This window comes from Mustelus asterias, chromosome 24, assembly GCF_964213995.1.
Source record: "Mustelus asterias chromosome 24, sMusAst1.hap1.1, whole genome shotgun sequence".
Classification (NCBI taxonomy): domain Eukaryota; kingdom Metazoa; phylum Chordata; class Chondrichthyes; order Carcharhiniformes; family Triakidae; genus Mustelus; species Mustelus asterias.
Genome location: NC_135824.1, coordinates 4,632,735 through 4,647,917, shown reverse-complemented (window position 1 = coordinate 4,647,917; position 15,183 = coordinate 4,632,735). Strand labels below are relative to the sequence as shown.

Sequence of the window (15,183 nt, the reverse complement as noted above, 5' to 3'; positions counted from 1 at the left end):
AGGGATAGGACGGGGGAAGAAGGTCTGGGTAAGATGCTCTGTCAGAGAGTCAGTGCAGGCTCGATGGGCCAAATGACCTCTTCTGCAGTCCTGGCCAATATACAACCCTCACCAGCATTACTAAAATAAGCAGATAATCATGGTTCATTATCACGATGCTTCTGTGTGACGATACCGTGGGTAAATTGGTTGTGACATTTCCCTTCAACACTAGATTTCAAGAAGTATTTAATTCATTGCCAAGAGATTTGGGACATCGTGAGTTCACGAAAGGTGCAATATAAATGATAGCTCTTTTATTATACAACAATGACTGCATTTCAAAAAGCATTCTATTATTGATTGTAGAGCACTTTGGCATACCCTGAGATTTGAAGAAGTCTCATTGCATATAAATGCAAGTTCTTTCTCTGTCAATGTATTCCCAACATACCATCACATTAAACTGTGGAATAATTAGTTGAATCTTGGAGCAAACCGCTTGTTCTCCTGGAAATCTGAGATTAATTATATACAAGCATGATATACCGCAGCTGTCCAGCCTATTGTATTCTCCAATAAAGATGCAGTAATCTAGCCTGAAATCAGGAGATGGCACTAAAGAGTTATGTGCAAAGCTCTCCAAAATCAGACTTACCACACATTTCTCTCAATTATTTGCCCTCAAAACATAATTTTAACTTTTAACTCCTTGACAACACCCCCCAGCCCCCGCTACCACTCTGCCCTCCCGTCACCCCCAAAAACACTCAATCTCTGCAGGTTTTAAGTTGCTAAATTCAATGGCAAAGCCACATCCTGATGTTATTTAGTCCCATGTGACATTTTAACCTTGGGTCAATGCTGGTTAGACATGGACCTGAAAGTTTCAACACACAGCCTCTCACCTCCAACTGCTCCCCCCCCACCGCCTCACACTTTTCTTTTCTAACCACCCCTACTTCCAATATTTTCATAACTAATCAAAAGAACAAAGAACAAAGAAAATTACAGCACAGGAACAGGCCCTTCGGCCCTCCAAGCCTGCACCGACCATGCTGCCCGACTGAACTAAAGCCCCCTACCCTTCCGGGGACCGTACCCTCTATTCCCATCCTTTTCATGTATTTGTCAAGACGCCCCTTAAAAGTCACTATCGTATCTGCTTCCACTACTCCCCCCGGCAGCGAGTTCCAGGCACCCACCACCCTCTGTGTAAAACACTTGCCTCGTACATCTCCTTTAAACCTTGCCCCTCACACCTTAAACCTATGCCCCATAATAATTGACTCTTCCACCCTGGGAAAAAGCTTCTGACTATCCACTCTGTCCATGCCCCTCAATCTTGTAGACCTCTATCAGGTCGCCCCCCCAACCCCGTCGTTCCAGTGAGAACAAACCAAGTTTCTCCAACCTCACCTCAGCTAAAGCCCTCCATACCAGGCAACATCCTCATAATTCTTTTCTGTACCCTCTCCAAAGCCTCCACATCCTTCTGGTAGTGTGGCGACCAGAATTGAACACTATATTCCAAATGCGGCCTAAGGTTCTATAAAGCTGCAACATGACCTGCCAATTTTTAAATTCAATGCCCCGACCAATGAAGGCAAGCATGCCGTATGCCCTCCTGACTACCTTCTCCACCTGTGTTGCCACTTTCAGTGACCTGTGTACCTGTACACCCAGATCCCTTTGCCTATCAATACTCTTAAGGGTTCTGCCATTTACTGTATATTTCCAATCTGTATTAGACCTTCCAAAATGCATTACCTCACATTTGTCTGGATTAAACTCCATCTGCCATCTCTCCACCCAAGCCTCCAACTGATCTATATCCTGCTGTCTCCTCTGATGGTCCTCATCGCTATCCACCAACCTTTGTGTCATCCGCAAACTTACTAATCAAATCAAATACATTTTCCTCCAAATCAATTATATATATATCAAACAGCAAAGGTCCCAGCACTGACCCCTGAGGAACACCACTTGTCACAGCCCTCCATTCAGAAACACACCCTTCCACTGCTATCCTCTACTATGACCGAGCCAGTTCTGTATTCTCCTTCCCAGCTTACCTCTGATCCCATGCGACTTCACCTTCTACACCATTCTGCCACAAGGGACCTTGTCAAAGGCCTTACTGAAATCCATGTAAACAACATCCACTGTCCTACCCTCAATCATCTTTGTCACTTCCTCGAAAAACTCGACCAAGTTCGTGAGACACAACCTCCCCTTCACAAAACCACATTGCCTCTCGCTAATATGTCCACTTATTTCTAAGTGGGAGTAAATCCTGTCTCGAAGAATCCTCTCCAATAATTTCTCTACCAATGAAGCAAGGCTCACCGGCCTGCAATTCCCTGGATTATTCTTGCTACCCTTCTTAAACAAAGGAACAACATTGGCTATTCTCCAATTCTCTGGGACCTCCTAGATGCTCCTTACAAACTCTGCCCCATCCACGCCCCTAGCACTAAGTGAGGTCCAGTCAATATAGGAGAAGTTAAAATCTCCCACCACAACAACCCTGTTACTTTCACACCTTGCCAAAATCTGCTGATATATCTGTCCCTCCATCTCCCACTGGCAGCTGGATGGCCTATAGTAAACCCCCAACATTGTGACTACGCCTTTCCTATTCCTGAGCTCTCACCATATTGCCTCACTGTATGAGCCCTCCAAAGTGTCCTCCCACAGTACAGCTGTGATATTCTCCTTAACCTGTAGTGCAACTCCCCCACCCTTTTTACATCCCGCTCTATCCCACCTGAAACATTTGTATCCTGAGACATTAAGCTGTCAATCCTGTCCTTCCCCTAACCAAGTCTCTGTAATAGCAACAACATCGTAGTTCCAAGTACTAATCCAAGCTCTAAGTTCATCTGCCTTACCTGCTACACTTCTCGCATTGAAACAAATGCACTTCAGTCCACCAGACCCTCTCTGATTAGCAACCACACCCTGCCTGCTCTTCCTCTGAGTCTTACTGGTCCTACTCTCTGGTTCCCCTCCAGTTAAACCACCTTTACTTTGGTTCCCACCCCCCTGCAAAACTAGTTTAAATCCTCCCGTGTGACACTAGCAAACCACCCAGCCAGAATATTTATGCCCTTCCAGTTTAGATGCAATCTGTCCTTCTTGTTCAGGTCCCACCTGCCCCGGAAGAGATCCCAATGGCCCAGATATCTGAAACCCTCCCTCCTACGCCAGCTGTTTAGCCACTGAATCAATGAAAATGATGAATAAACGAACGCATATTGTTTTTAATAAAAATCTGATTTTTCTCCAGGGATTTTGCTCTCTGCAATGCCCTGGACATTAGCATTGGCAACGGATGTACTGCAAAGGGGCATCCGATTTTTTCTTGGAGCCAGGGACCCGGGTTCAATTCCAATCTTGGGTGACTGCTCTGCCCAAGGCCGCAAGGAACTACAAAAGGTTGTGAATGTAGCCCAATCCATCACGCAAACCAGCCTCCTATCCACTAACTCTGTCTACACTTCCCGCTGTCTTGGCAGAGCAGCCAGCATAATCAAGGATCCCACGCATCCCGGACAGTCTCTCTTCCACCTTCTTCCTTCGGGAAAAAGATACAAAAGTCTGAGATCACGTACCAATCGACTCAAGAACAGCTTCCTCCCTGCTGCTGTCAGGCTTTTGAATGGACCTACCTTGCATTTAGTTGATCTTTCTCTGCACCCTAGCTATGACTGTAACACTACATTCTGCACTCTCTCCTTTCCTTCTCTATGAATGGTATGCTTTGTCTGTATAGCACAAGAAACAATACTTTTCGCTGTATGTTAATACATGTGACAATAATAAATCAAATCAAATGTGTGCGTGGAGTTTGCACATTCTCCGTGTCTGTGTGGGTTTCTTCCAGATGCTCCAGTTATCTCATGCAGTCCAAAGCTGTGTAGGTTAGATGGATAAGAGGGGCTGCGGGGATGGGGGGAGGTGGACCTGGGTGGGGAGATGGTGCAGACTCAATTGGCCAAATGGATTCCTCCTGCACTGTAGGGATTCTATGGTCACCGAGGCTGTGATCAGATGGCTTTGTTTCAAGAAGCATCATAAAAGGAGAGAGGGGGAGGTGGAGAGATTTGGGAAGGGACGCCCAGAGCTTACGGTCCAGGCAGCTGCCGGCTGCAGATGGTGGATCAATAAGGAACTAGGGAGGGGTGAGAATGGGAGGAACGCAGTGCAACTATGTCAAAGGATTGGAGAAATATTGCACAATTCTGAAGTAAATATCGATCAACTGCTGCTGCTTAATGAGGTCAGGCAAAAAACAAGATGGGGAAAGACTGAGAACAAGAAGTCAAATCAGCAACGCCCATCTAATGAATTTGTTCCACCATTTTCTGTTTTAGCCACAGACAAGGGTTCGCTATCGAGTAATTCCCAAAGGAAATATGGACATGTGTATTTTGGGGAGAATGGGATTGATCATTCAACTAATTAGAATTGATTAGCTGACCAACACCTCAGAGTCATAGAGACAGAGGTTTACAGAATGGAACCAGGCTCTTCGGCCCAACTTGTCCATGCCGCCCTTTTTTTTTTTTTAAAAACCCCTAAGCCAATCCCAATTGCCCACCTTTGGCCCATATCCCTCTATAACCATCGTACCCTTGTAACGATCTAAATGCTTTTTAAAAGACAAAATTGTACCCACCTCTACTACTACCTCTGGCAGCTTGTTCCAGACACTCACCACCCTGTGTGTGAAAAAATTGCCCCTCTGGACACTTTTGTATCTCTCCCCTCTCAGCTTAAACCTAGGCCCTCTAGTTTTAGACTCCCCTACCTTTGGGAAAAGATATTGACTATCTAGCTGATCTGGGCCCCTCATTATTTTGTAGACCTCTAAGATCACCCCTCAGCCTCCTACGCTCCAGAGAAAAAAAGTCCCAGTCTATTGAGCCTCTCCTTATAACTCAATCCATCAAGTCCCGGTAGCATCCTAGTAAATCTTTTCTGCACTCTTTCTAGTTTAATAATATCCTTTCTATAATAGGGTGACCAGAATTGCACACAGTATTCCAAGTGTGGCCTTACCAATGTCTTGTACAACTTCAACAAGACATTCCAACTCCTGTATTCAATGTTCTGACCGATGAAACCAAGCATGCCGAATGCCTTCTTCACCACTCTGTCCACCTGTGACTCCACTTTCAAGGAACTATGAACATGTACCCCTAAATCTTTGTTCTGTAACTCTCCCCAATGCCGTACCATTAACTGAGTAAGTCCTGCCCTGGTTCAACCTACCAAAATGCATCACCTCGCATTTGTCCAAATTAAATTCCATCTGCCATTCGTCAGCCCACTGGCCCAATTGATCAAGATCCTGTTGCAATTGGAGATAACTTTCTTCACTGTCCACTAGGCCACCAATCTTGGTGTCATCTGCAAACTTACTAATCATGCCTCCTATATTCTGATCCAAATCATTAATATAAATGACAAATAACAGTGGACCCAGCACTGATCCCTGAGGCACACCGCTGGTCACAGGCCTCCAGTTTGAAAAACAACTCTCCACAACCACCCTCTGGCTTCTGTCAAGAAGCCAATTTTGTATCCATTTAGATACTTCACCCTGCATTACCTGATCACATTTATTGCATATACCAGGCGGTTCAGCTCCAACATGCCTGCGCTAGCTCTTTGGAAAAGCTATCTAATTAATCTCACCTCCCTGTCACCCACTTTTACAGCTGCACCATAGAAGCATTCTTTCTGGTTGTATCACAGCTTGGTAGGCTCCTGCTCTGTCCAAGGCCGCAAGAAACTACAAAGGGTCGTGAACGAAGCCCAGCCCATCACTCAAACCAGCCTCCCATCCACTGACTCTGTCTATACTTCCCCACTGCCTCGGAAAAGCAGCCAGCATAATCAAGGACGCCACGCACCCCGGACATACTCTCTTCCACCGGGAAAAAGATACAAAAGTCTGAGGTCACGTACCAACCGACTCAAGAACAGCTTCTTCCCTGCTGCCATCAGACTTTTGAATGGACCTACCTTGCATTAAGTTGATCTTTCTCTGCACCCTAGCTATGATTGTAACACTGCATTCTGCACTCTCTCCTTTCCTTCTCTATGAACGGTGTGCTTTGTGTAGCACACAAGAAACAATACAACTTTATATTAATACAGGTGACAATAATAAATCAAATCCCCTGCTCTTCCCCGTATCCTTGCATTCAAACTCTAGTAAATCATTCAAATTTGTCACTCAAATTCCTTTCTCACAGGCAGAAATTGAGCAAATAAATAACAAAAACAGGCTATTGCATCGCTGGATGATGCAATTTGCTTTTTTTTGATTTTTAAATTACACTTGTAAAACAAAGTTGGGATTGATTCACCACTGCGTTTACCAAAAATTACAGCTTCGTTCTCCTTTGCCACTAGAAGCAGATGTAGCACATCTGTTGTCAGCCTCACACAGGCTCCTTATGGCATTGCAAATGATATGGCCAAACTACAAGATAACTCGGTGTCACAGCGATTAGCACTGCTGCTTCACAGCACCAGGGACCCCGGTTCACTTCTGGCCTTGGGTCACTGTCTGGGTGAGTTTCCTCCCACACTCCAAAGATGTGCGGGTTAAGTTGATTGGCCATTCGTGTCAGGGGCATTTGTATCAATGTAAAAACGTGGGGTTACGGGACTAGGGCCTGGGTGGGATTGTTGTAGGTGCAGGCTTGTTGGGCTGAATAGCAGGGATTCTATGATTCTACGTTCAGAAACTAGACAAGGCAGACCAACAATGGATCTGGCACAAGATACAAGCAACCATTGGACACCTCAGTGCATTATAGCCAATGAAATACTTTAAGTGCAGTCACTGTTGTGACATGGAAATTGCTGAAGTCAATTTGCGCACAGCAAGCTCTCACAAACAACAGTGCGATAATGACAACATAATCTGAATTTGCAATGTTTATTGAGGGATAAACATTGGACAGGCACTGGGGATAGTACAGCACTGGAAAGTCAGCCTTGATTTTTATGCACCTGCCCTGGGAGTGAGGTTTAAATCTCATGATTCAGAAGTGAGTGTGCTCCCACCCATGGCTGGCATGTTACAAGGTCGTGGACTGCATCATGAAAATATTGGGAGCAAGTCCACACAGTCGCAAACATTATACATTGCGGGCTGGTGTTTTCAAGCAATTTGACCTAATTTTAGGGGAGGCGATGGCCTAGTGGTATTATCACAAGGCTTTATCACTAGGCTATTAATCCAAAACTCAGCTAATGCTCTGGGGGCCCAGGCTCAAATCCCACCAAGGCAGTTATCTGGAATTAAGAATCTACCGATGACCGTGAAACCATTGTTGATTGTCGGAAAAATCCATCTGGTTCACCAATGTCATTTAGGGAAGGAACTCGTCCTTACCTGGTCTGGCCTACATGTGACACCAGAGCCACAGCAATGTGGTTAACTCTCATTGCCCTCCAGCAACTAGGGATGGGCAATAAATGCTGGCCCAGCAAGTGACTCCCGTGTCCCACAAATGAGTTTTTAAAAAAAAAGTCTATGCCTCCCCTGCCAAAGTGCCTTTCATATTTTATTCAATCCTAAAATGGACTCAGGATGAAATTACTGGAGAGATGTCATGTATCCCGAAGTGCTGTTTTGGAATTCACTATAATGCAGGACATACAAGTTGAGAAACACTTCAAGAAATTTCCAAACACTGATGCAAGTACAATTCTTTTATCCACTTTGTTTGCTTGATCCCAGAGGCTCCTACCTTCTTGGTGCTCCTCTTCCCATCACCATTACACCACCTTCGCTTTATTTCCTCTTGGGTATTTTGCCATCGGCTCTATTCCCTACATCAAGCCATCATTGCTCCCCTGCCTTCCTACTATCCTGTTGCGGGTTTGAAAACCAGATCTACTCTGTTTATTACCCAGTATCGCCGGAGAGATCACTGAGGCACCTACTCCCAAACTGCTCAATCCTCTTCTCTTACCAACATCCCCAGCATGCGGAAAGGCAAATCTTACCAACCTCCTACTTTTCCTATTCATCCATCCAAGACAAAACATCCTGCTTCATTGAGAGCTCTGCTACCACTTAACATTCATTGCCTCAATCATAAATGGAACCGCGTCTGCAGTGATAGCCATCCATGAGCTATGCTGCAGTAACATATCTCGCAAACCCACAGCCTCTACCACCTAGAAGGATAAGTGATGGGAACACCATCACTTACAAGTTTCTCTTCAAGTTGTACAACTTGGAAATAACTATCATTGGGTCAAAATCCTGGAACTCCTTCTCCAACACCACTTTGGTGTACCTGCACCACACAGACTGCATCAGATCAAGGCAGCACACCACCACTTTCACGAGGGCAACTAGGGTTGGACAATAAATTCTGGTCTTTGACAGTGAAGCCCACATCCCATCCACTGCTGTCCTATCAAGCTCTGCTAGAGAACCATTCACCATCGCGCCCCATATTTTCCTCTAGAATCTCTGGTCACTCGCCAAAAAGATCCTAGTCACGTACAACCTTCTTGTGGATCATTGGAATGACCCTAGCCTTGATAGGAACTTGGCTCATGAGTGGTAACCTCTTGTTCCTGAAGTCTCTCAAACCTGAGCTAAGTTTTCCAGTAGCTGGCCCACACAGGCCACCAGAGTAGTGGGATGAGACTCGTCACTAAACCACAACTTTGGTTTTTTAAAAGAATTTGAAATTGCCTTTATTTGGACTAATGGTGGCGGTCTCCAGCATCAAGCAATACAGACTAATTTTAAGATTTATAGTTGCTGTCCTTAAACATTTGAAAGGAGTAGCTGGAGCATGAATCAGAGGATTCAAAATTAACTTATCATTCCACATTTTATGTCCAACAAACTAAATAACCATTTCAAAATCTTGTAGATTGAAAATGACAAGAATCAGCTCAAATTTCAATTTTGAGATGGCAAATTTGCAGTACAAATTCAGGAAAGGTTTCATAAGCAGATATGCATTTGTAAAGATGGCATCATACCGACTGGCAGTTCCTTAACACGTCTTTTAGACCCTCAATTAGTGTGAAAATAAACTGAAAACCCTAGTCAAATTAATCTAGACGCAAAGTAAAATCCAGTACCGAGACGGCAAGATTAAACCTTGATTACAGGCTAAAGTAACAAGATTAGAAACTAAAAGGCATTAAAAAAAAACAGAAAGTGCTCCAATTTGTCGCGGGTGAAAGTATTTCTAATTACAGAAGGAAAAGGTTCTTGTGGCAACAGGAATGGAATAAAACAGATGCATTCAACCAGCACCACGAACATTAATAATATTTTAATTAAAGGAAAAGATTCTGAGAATTTGAGTACAAAGTTCAAAAAATATTCCCCATTTGGCATTCATTTAGCAGTTACTCAGGAGTAGCACAGGCTTGCTTAAGAGACAGAGCATGCTAATTACAACCTTCAGTATTGGAGCCACCCTCAAGCACTTACTTAACAGGAGGGTAGGGAGTATTTTAATTTTTTTAAGTAGATTCACTCCACCCTTTATTACATAGAATTACACACAATCCTATAATGCTGAGACAGGTCATTCAGCCCAGCTGCCTTGATGTATGAGGGACATCTGAAGACCCTGGGTCTGTACTCGATGGAGAGAGAAAATCTGATTGAAACTAGTACTGAAAGGTCTAGATAGGGTAGAGGTGGGGGAAGATGTTTCCATTAGTAGGAGAGACTAGGATCCAAGGGCACAGCCTCAGAGTATAAGGGACGACTCTTAGAACTGAGATGAGGAGGAATTTTTTCAGGCAGAGGGTGGTGACTGTATGGAAATTGCCACGGAAGGCTGTGGAGGTCAAATCATTGAGTGTATTTAAGACAGAGATAGATGGGTTCTTGATGGAAAGGTGATCAAGACTCGATGGGCCAAATGGCCTAACTCTGCTCCTATATCTTATGGTCATTAAATTCCTTTTCCCCTCGTGTGTTTAACCATCTTCTCTTCAGACGTATCAATGCTATTCCCTTCAACTACTTTATGCAGCAGTGAGTTCCACATTCTCACCACTCTCTGAATAAAGAAGTTTCTCTTTCGGATTTATATCTTCCTTATTTATGACCTTTAGCTGCCCCTCTACTGGAAGTACCTTCTCTTGGTCTCCCATATCAAATCCGTTCATTATTTAGAAGACCTCCATCAGGTCACCATTCAGCCTACTCTTTTCTGCAGTATAGAGCCCCACCCTGTTCAGTCCTTCATTATTCACACAACCATCGTCGGGTCCCCATGTATTTCACGTAGTGTGCAGGGATTGGGTTACTGGTTGAGTAACCCAGAGGCTTGGACTAATCGTGTAGAAAATGTTCAAATCGCACTGCTGCAGCTTGAGAAATTGAACTTGGTTCGTTTAAAACAAAACCTCAAAACTTAAAGCTGGTATCAGTAAAGCAAGCAACAGGCTGTGACATTGTTGTAAAAAGGTAAATGAATCACTGTCATGGGGTGTGGGGAGGGGGGGGGAGAGAATTCTGTCCTCACCAATCTGGCTACCCCTTACCTTTAATCAAATTCACCTAGCCAGCCCCTCAGGGTGGACAAGGTCAGAACCATCCACAGAAAAGCAGCCAGCATAATCAAATCACATATCCTGGACATACTCTCTTCCACCTTCAATAAAGTTCCACATGATAGGCTACTCTGGAAGGTTAGTTCCCATTGAATCCAGGGACAGCTGGCAAATTGGATATACAATTGGCTTGCTGCTAGGAAGCAGAGGGTAATGATGAAACGATGCTGGTGAGACTGGAGGCTCAGATGGCCATTTTGGTCGGCATGGACCAATTTGGGCTCAGGGGCCTGTCCTCTTGCCGTAGATTCTAAGATTCTTCCGTCAGGAAAAAGATACAAAAGTCTGAGGTCACGTACCAACCGACTCAAAAACAGCTTCTTCCCTGCTGCCATCAGACTTTCAAATGAACCTTAAATTAAGTTGATCTCTCTCTCTACACCCTAGCTATGACTGTAACACTACATTCTGCACCCGCTCCTTTCCTTTTTCCCTACGTACTCTATTAACAGTATGCTTTGTCTGCATAGCACGCAAGAAACAATACTTTTCACTGTATACTAATACATATGGCAATAATAAATCAAATCAAATCCAAGGACAAATTCCTTCTAAAAAGTGTGATTCCTTGATGCAGCAGCTATCCAAGTCCACAGTGCAAAATATTTCTATTAACGTATTGAGTGATTATGTTGCAAAGGTGGATCTATAGAATGAGCTGACAGACAAGCCATGATCTTAGCTCGAGGGGCTAAATTACCTCCACCTGTTCTTACGTTCCTTCGCAATGTGGAGACATTTGGACTCAAGTTCCAGCTAGCTTTTAAATGCAAATTGGTCTAAGGAGCTAGAATTTGAACATGAAACCACCCCCTATTAGAAAAGGGAAGAGTAATAGTCGGAATAACAAACTGTTGAAAAGAGCTTTTTGGTATAATCCTTAAGCCAGGGAATCATTGAAACTTACAGGATACTGCAAGGCCTGGATAGAGTGGACGTGGAGAGGATGTTTCCACTAGTAGGAAAAACTAGAACCAGAGGGCACAACCTCAGGCTAAAGGGACGTTCCTTTAAAACAGAGATGAGGAGGAGTTTCTTCAGCCAGAGAGCGGTGGATCTGTGGAACTCTTTGCCGCAGAAAGCTGTGGAGGCCAGGTCATTGAATGTCTTTAAGACAGAGATAGATAGATTCTTGATTAATAAGGGGATCAGGGCTTATGGAGAAAAGGCAGGAGAATGGGGATGAGAAAAAACATAAGACATGATTGAACGGCGGAGAAGACTCGAAGGGCTGAGTGGCCTAACTTTGCTCCATGTCTTATGGTCTTGTGTCACTGTTTTTAATCATCTATCCATACAGTAAAATTACATCTGTACATATTTAATGGCAAATCTTTACAGAATCAATTCTGAAGTATAGATTTATAATGGGAATATTTGTGTAAACATATGCTTTAATTACGTCAGCACAGAGAAATCCTGCAGCATGAACACTGGCTGGAGGGCACAATCACAGCGTGACAAGTTTACATTGTATGAATTTATAATGGTATTATAATGGAAATAATATACTTAATAGTAAATTAAGGACACAATATATTGCTTTAATACAAGGATGGATCTGTATCCCTTGGTCCAGTTACCTGCACCCAACAATCAATCTGTCATTCGCAGAGGTAAAAGGAAGCTTAATTCTTGTAGTATTAGAAGATATTCCCACAATCATCACTCCCCGTAAAGAACTAAACTGCAGGAAGCAAGGGTTAGAGGTCAGGACCACAATCTAGCCCTTTACCAACTCATACTTCCTTTGCATTTACATAATGCTTTTCCTGATTACAGGACATCCCAATACCCTTTTCAGGCAAAGAAGTGTAGCCACGGTTCTAAGATGGGGGAATGTAGCAACCAAATTGCACATGCAAGCTCCCACAAACGGCAACGACCAGATAAAGTGTTGGAAAAAAATAGCATTGGTTGAAGGATAAATATCAGCCAGGATGTGAGAGAGAGAACTCCTGTTCAAAATAGCATCACAGGATATATCACACCAGTCTGGGCAGCACAGTGATTAGCACTGCTGCCTCACAGTGCCAGGAGCCCAGGTTCGATTCCTGACTTGGGTCACTGTCTGTGCGGAGTCTGCACGTTCTCCCTGTGTCTGTGTGGGTTTCCTCCGGGTGCTCTAGTTTCCTCCCACAGTCCAAGAGACGTGCTGGTTAGGTGCATTGACCATGCTAAATTCTCCCTCAGTGTACCCGAACAGGTGCCAGAGTGTGGCGACTGGGGGATTTTCACAGTAACTTCATTGCAGTGTTGATGTAAGCCTACTTGTGACTAAAATAAATGATAGGGTTGATATGGTTTAACATGCTGACACTATAGTTAAGAAAGCCCACCAATGCCTCTACTTTCTCAGAAGACTAAGGAAATTTGGCATGTCAGCTATGACTCTCACAAACTTTTACAGATGCACCAGAGAACGCATTCTTTCTGGTTGTATCACAGCTTGTTATGGCTCCTGCTCTGCCCAAGAACGCAAGAAACTACAAAAGGTTGTGAATGTAGCCCAGTCCATCACGCAAACCAGCCTCCCATCCATTGACTTGGTCTACACTTCCCGTTGCTTCAGCAAAGCAGCCAGTCTAATCAAGGACCCCAAGCAGCCTGGACATTCTCTTTTCCACCTTCTTCCTTCGGGAAAAAGATATAAAAGTCTGAGGTCACGTAGCAACTGACTCAAGAACAGCTTCTTCCCTGCTGCTGTCAGAATTTTGAATGGACCTACCTTGCATTAAGTTGATCTTTCTCTACACCCTAGCTATGACTGTAACACTACATTCTGCACACTCTCGTTTCCTTCTCTATGAATGGTATGCTTTGTCTGTATAGCGCACAAGAAACAATACTTTGCACTATATGCTAATGCATGTGACAATAATAAATCAAATCAAAAATGTCACCCAAAAGAAGAGCACCTCCAAAAGTGCAGCACTCCCTTTGTGCCTTTGCAAGATTACATGCTCAAGTATATGGAGTAGGCCTTGAACATACGACGTTTTGACTTGGAAATGAGACAGTGCTACCCACTCAGCAACAGTTGACAATTCAATGTGGATTCCTGCAGGATTACAGAGAACCCTGTGAAGACTATTTGGCAATTTAAGGTCCAGAATCAAAAGTGTTAATCTACCTTCTTCTCTCTTCCAACTCGGAGAGAGGCTACACATCTCTCTTCTGTTTTTATTTCAGACTTCTGCACCTGCAGTTTGATTTGGTGGTTATTAGGTAGGGCACATACCAATCCCAGTACTGTAGAGCATGGATTTGGTGCAGAAGATTAGACAGACAGTCTACTGTCCCAAGACATAAGGGTACCTCATGAATCATAAGTAACTGTTTTTCTCTAGTTTCTACCTGTGCTATATGATTCCAGATCTCCCCCCCGCCCCCCGGCTCCACAATATCAGATCATCTGACAGTTACCCAAGGCTGGAATTGAACTCAGGTCCCTGGTGCTGTGAGACTACAGTGTTGGCCATTGTGCTGCCCTTATGCTGGTCGAGGCATAATGGGCTGAATGGCCAGAGGGCATTCTTCACCCAGAGGGTGGTGAATGTGTGGAATTCACTACCACTGAAGGTAGCTGAGGCCAAAGCATTGTCTGATTTCAAGAAGAAATTAGACATAGCTCTTGGGGCTAAAGGGATCAAGGGATATGGGTGGAAAGGGGGAGATCAGGATATTGAATTCGATGATCAGCCGTGATCAAAATGCATGGTGGAGCAGGCTTGAAGGGCTGAATGGTCTACTCCTGTTCCTGATGATCTGTCAGAGAGTCGGTGCAGACTCAATAGGCCGAATGGCCTCCTCTGCACTGAGATTCTATGGCTCTTTGGATGATCCATCCACTTACCCTCCTCTTTCAACGGAGACCTGAAAATTTCTTCAGATACATATTCAACTTTCTTTTGAAAATTATTGACTCCGTCTCCATTGCCCTTTCAGGCAGCATGCTCCAAATCACAACAACATTAAGGAGCAATTTAGCATGGCCAATCCACCTAGCCCGCACATCTTTGGACTGTGGGAGAAAACCAGAACACCCGGAGGAAACCCACGCAGACACGGGGAGAACGTGCAGACTCCACACAGACGGTCACCAGAGGCCAGAACGGAAGCGGTAAGGCAGCAGTGCTAACCACTGTGCCATCGTGCTGCCCGCTGTGCTGACCACGCCCCGGCAATAATTACACACACACACAGCATCAAAGCCCGCGTGTTTCCAGCCACTGTAGATCAGTGCACAGTTAGCAGCATCACTGACAAAGTAGTCGGGACTTTGTCCAAGATATAAATTGCACAACACAGAAGGGAATGCCGCAGCTGATGTTAAAATACAGACACTGGCCTCGAGCCAGTGAACTGCCAGCCTCCAACCACACCACCAACTCTGCAACAACAACCTGGCCAACAGCAACAACAACGTGCATTTATAACATCCCTGAATGCTCCAACGGTTCTTCACAGACACATAACCAAACAAAATCTGACACCAAAGCACACAAGGAGAAATTAGCACCAGTGGCCAAAAGATTGGTCAAAAGGGTTGGTTTTAAGGAGCGCCTTAAA

The 15,183-nt window shown here is 44.3% G+C and overlaps 1 protein-coding gene across 8 annotated transcripts in view; it reads right to left on the bottom strand.

Annotated features, from left to right (window-relative positions):
* The window catches only part of LOC144511170 (uveal autoantigen with coiled-coil domains and ankyrin repeats protein-like), a 207,827-nt gene that overhangs the window by 51,734 nt on the left and 140,910 nt on the right, over positions 1-15,183 (bottom strand). The window lies entirely within an intron of this gene.